The sequence below is a fragment of the Mastomys coucha genome, unplaced genomic scaffold (genome assembly GCF_008632895.1).
Source record: "Mastomys coucha isolate ucsf_1 unplaced genomic scaffold, UCSF_Mcou_1 pScaffold18, whole genome shotgun sequence".
Taxonomy (NCBI): domain Eukaryota; kingdom Metazoa; phylum Chordata; class Mammalia; order Rodentia; family Muridae; genus Mastomys; species Mastomys coucha.
This window is the reverse complement of record NW_022196900.1, coordinates 111,184,109-111,188,823: the sequence shown is the minus strand read 5'-3', so window position 1 is coordinate 111,188,823 and position 4,715 is coordinate 111,184,109. Positions and strand designations below refer to the sequence as shown.

The 4,715-nt window shown below is 52.5% G+C and overlaps 1 long non-coding RNA gene across 1 annotated transcript in view; it reads left to right on the top strand.

Moving 5' to 3' along the window:
* LOC116095695 overlaps positions 1-1,377 on the top strand; it is a 2,382-nt gene extending 1,005 nt beyond the window's left edge. The window contains exon 2 of the long non-coding RNA XR_004120699.1: positions 422-1,377. This is a non-coding gene — a long non-coding RNA (uncharacterized LOC116095695). The remainder of the gene's footprint in view (positions 1-421) is intronic.
* The last annotated feature ends 3,338 nt before the right edge of the window (positions 1,378-4,715 follow it).

The following is a 4,715-nucleotide window of genomic DNA, read 5'->3' as shown; positions in this document are numbered from 1 at the left end:
CCCCCTCCCTCATCCTTCCTCTTCTTTCCTTCTCCTCCTCCTCTCTCCTCCTCCCCTCCACTCCATCTAACAGGAAGTTAAGGTTCCACCTGGCTTTGTTTTCCTGGTCCCAGTCTCTAGCATTAAGCCGATCAGGGGCTCTTACAGGACCAGGGTACTACAAGTATTATTGGCTAAGAAGGTGCCGTAGGCCCTGTAGGTCGCTTCTACTGTGGCAGTCAAGATGCAAAGGGGTTCTTACACATTCTCCTAACTGGTAGATTCTCAGAGGCTCAGTGCCACAACCGCAAAGCCACCATGTGCTCAGGGCACAGCATGCTACCCAAGGGCCCAGCATGCCCCTGGAGGCACAACGCTGAGTCCTGAAGGCAGTGATGGATGTACTAACAGGCGGCTTGCTAACCTGGTCTTTATTTCACAGAGAAGGAAATTACCACCAGAACTCTTCGCCAAGACCCTGTCCAAGGCTGACAAGCTAATGTACCTCCGAGGCTTCGGCTTCGCATTCACCTGCTTCCCCTCAGGAAGGCCCCAGGAAGGGCCACCAAAGTCTTTCAGCTTCCCGGAGAAACAGGAGCCCTCCTGCTGGTCCTCCTGCTGGTCCTCCTGCCGGTCCTCCTGCCGGTCCTCCTGCTGGTCCTCCTGCTGGTCCTCCTGCTGGTCCTCCTGCTGGTCCTCCTGCCGGCCCGGCCCCCAGAACCAGATAGGGGCTTGGTGGGCTCATATCCATCATGGCAAACCTCAAGTACAGCCCTCCCTGTTCTGTGGAGTATGGCACTCTCAAAATCTCTTCTGAGCTGGAGTGGCGGAGGCTGGGAAGTGTGAGAACGATTTCCGCCTCCCCCTAATTCTTCTCACTCCAAACCTGTCTGATTGGGTTGGAAGTATAAGCTGGTTGCTAAGCCACGACAGGGGTCATTCCAGGGGGTGGACCCAAGAATTCACAGATACATTTTCTCAAGAAAGGCCAAAGGGAGTCCTCACCCCAAGCTAGGCGCACCTCCAGAATCAGTCCAGGTTCTGCTACATAGGTGAATGAACAAAGAGGTCAAACTCTCTACGTCTAGAATCACCACAGTGCTCAGGTTTCCTTGCCATACCCGGCTCTTAGAGGAGTGGGAGCTGGTCTTGCGATTCCTCTGAAGCCAGCCAAAGCTTGGAAGCCCAGAGGGACACCCATGCAGGCTTTGGTGTCTGCAAGCAACCAAAGCTGCCGGATAAAGTCTCCCGGAAATAGGTGCAGTGGGTTGGCCGATGGTATTTCCAGGGCGCACCTCAGTCCTGACCCCCAGGGCCTGGGAATGGGACTCTAATGCGGGAATGTTTCTGTACATATCACCAAGGAACTCAAGATTAAATTACCTTGGATTTAGATTACCTTAAATCTAATAAGGGTTCTTGTGAGAAAAGGACTTGGGGGTGGGGAGCTGGAGAGATGGGGAGCCGTTAAGAGTACTGCCTGCTCTTCCAGAGGTCCTGAGTTCAATTCCCAGAGACCACATGGTGGCTCTCAACCATCTATAATGGGATCTGATACCCTCTTCTGGTGTGTCTGAGGACAGTGACAGTGTACTCATTAAATAAATAAATAAATCTTTATAAGAAAAGAGAGAGAGGGAAAGAGAGAGAGGGAGGGAGAGAGAGGAAGAGGGAGAGAGGGAGACAGAGGGAGGGAGGGAGAAACAGACAGACAGACAGACAGACAGACTTGGGGATGAAGACTGTTGGGAACCAGAGGCAGAGATAGGAGCAACATGGCCTGAAGCCAAGGACCTTTGTCCCCAGGACCAGAAAGAGGCAAGAAACTTCTGAAGGATCGTTGGTCCTGCTTGATACCCAGATTTGACACCTTATCCCAAGTGTGACCTGTGCCCTTCAGCCCATTGCTGCATGCTGAGAGACCTTTTCCTGTGACCAGAGGAAAAACCCTGTTGTTTTTAATCTTGAAAATAAAGCAGAAAGGTGCAGACGCGCTCCACCCAGCTGTCCCGAGCTTCAGAATTAAACCTAGGAGGAAAGAGCTGCACTGGCTGCTTGTGGGTTTTTTATGTGTGTATTTTATTTTGTTTTGTTTTGTTTTGTTGTTTGTTTTTCTAGACAGGGTTTCTCTGTGTAGCCCTGGCTGTCCTGGAACTCACTCTGTAGACCAGGCTGGCCTCGAACTCAGAAATACGCCTGGCTCTGCCTCCCAAGTGCTGGGATTAAAGGCGTGCGCCACCACAGCCCGGCTTGTTTTTGTTTTTGTTTTTAAATCATCCTGACACAGCCAGGGTCGTCTAGGAAGAAGAAACTGGGTTGGCAGATGTTGCCTGTGCCCTGGACTACTCACTGCCTGACCTACCTGTCCTTGGGGGGCTTGGAGGTGAGGTGGCAGGCACACAGTCACAGACTCCTGGAGCAAGCTCATCTGAACACAGCTGCAGGCTCCTTTAATGTCCTCCACCCGCGCCCCATTGGTCCCAAGAAAGCATTTCTTCTAAACAGCAGTTCCTGATTGGCTGGCATTGTGTGCACCAGCAATCCCTGGGTCTCTCAGGCAGTCCTCACTTGGGTCCTCCTGCAGGAGATGCATTTGCCTCTGTTCACTCAACCCCCACATTTACACAGAGGCAGCCCTGCAGTTCCCGCCACAATCCTCAATTGAGAAAATGGCTCCGTCAGACTGGCCTGTAAGCAAACCTGTGGGGTGCTTTCTTTATTTCTTTTCTTTTTGGGGCTGGAGAGATGGCTCAGCAGTTAAGAGCACTGACTCTTCTTCCTGAGGTCCTGAGTTCAATTCCCAGCAACCACATGGTGGCTCACACCCTTTTGTAATGGGATCCAATGCCCTTTTCTGGTGTGTCTGAAGACAGTTACTCACATACATAAAATAAAATCTTTTTTTAAAAAAAACTTTTCTTTTTCCCCTCGCCTACTTTGGTTTTGAGACAGGGCTTCTCTGTATATCTCTGGCTGTCCTGGAACTAGCTCTGTAGACCAGGCTGGCCTCAAATTCAGAGATTTGCCTGCCTCTGCCTCTTGAGTGCTGGGATTAAAAATGCGGTTACCCCCACCTAGCTTGATTGTCTGAGAGGGCGCAGCCCATCTTGGGTGGTGTCATCCCTAGGCTGGTGGTCCTGGGTGCTATAAGAAAGCAGGCTGAGCAGTCAGTGAGGAGCAAGCCAGTAAGCATCGTGCCACCATGGCCTCTGCTTCAGTTTCTGACTCCAAGCTCCTGCTTGTGTTTCTGCCTAGCCTTGTCTCGGTGATTGGCTGTGATCTGGATGTGTAAGCCAAAAAAACTCTTCCCCACCCCACCCCAGGTTGCTTCTGGCCACGGTGTTTATCCCATCAGTAAAAAGCAAACCCCAGACGCCAGCTCTGCCTAGGTCACAGCTTTGTCCTTGGTTATCTCTAGACTCCCTCTGCCTTCCACAGCCCCGGGTGCAGCTCCCCGTGCCCACAGCCCCGGGTGCAGCTCCCCGTGCCCACAGCCCCGGGTGCAGCTCCCCGTGCCCACAGCCCTGGGTGCAGCTCCCCGTGCCCACAGCCCATTTCAAAGCTAGCTTCCGTTGCCACTGTTCCTTCCTTGCACTAACCAGCATCCCCTTTTGTAGCATCATAACTGGTTTCCATGGATACAAACGGCTGGGGTAGACCGGTGCCGATGTACGCCTAAACTTCAGAGTGAAACGACGCACCATCGATTTTGCCTGTTGTTGTGCCCCATTCATTGTGAGCACCCCCTCCAGGGGCTTCGGGATGGGTTATCTCTGACTCCCTGGTCTCTAACCATATGCCATTCTGCCTGGCTCATGAATGGTGGCACCCACCCCCAACACCCCAGATCCTCGTCTCCCTCCTGCTTACGGCTTTCTCTCAGCTTTGGCATGTGTGTAGAAATGTCAACAGGTAAGGGAAGATGTGCTGTAAATAAGCAGATGGTTCCCACAGGGTAGGTGAGATGGGATCCTAGCAGGCATGGTCACATGGTCACAGCCAGAGTCTTGACTGGCCATTTACACATCAGAAGAGGAACGTAAGTGCCAGGCTGTTGTACACACACTCGAAACCCCTAGGGGACATCTGCTTCCTGTTGGTCCTCTCCTGCTCAGCCTTCTGGTCACAACAGAGGCAGACTCTAGTCAGCCCTTGTCATGGCTACCTTCCTGTTGCTGGGATAAAACACCATGACCGAAGCCATGTAAGGCAGGAAGCGTTAACTTGGCTCATAGAGTCACAGGGATAAGAGTTCACCGCAGCAGAGTAGAGGCATGTCGGCTTAAACAGACAGCTTCAAGCTCATACCTTCAATCCTCAAGCAGAGAGTGAACTATGAGCAGGCAAGGCTTCCAGCTCTCAAATCCTGCCCCCACCGACATACTCCCTTCAACAAGGCTGAGCCTGCCCCTGACCTTCCCCCGCCCCCGCGTCTCCCAACAGCACCAGCACCTGCCTGCCAAGGGTTCAAACCCATGAGCCCGTGGAAATCATTTCTAGGAGTGGCGTTGGGGCAAAGGAGCTCAGGGAGAGATGGGTCACTGTCTGAGTGCTCTATTGCTGTGAAGAGACACCATGACCACAGCACAGCGACTCTTATAAAGGGAAACATTGAACTGGGGCTGGCTTACAGGTTCAGAGGTTCAGTCCATTATCATCATGGCAGGAGGCATGGCAGCACACCTGCAGAGATGTGCTAGAGGAGTGGCCAAGACTTTTACATCTGGATCTGAAGG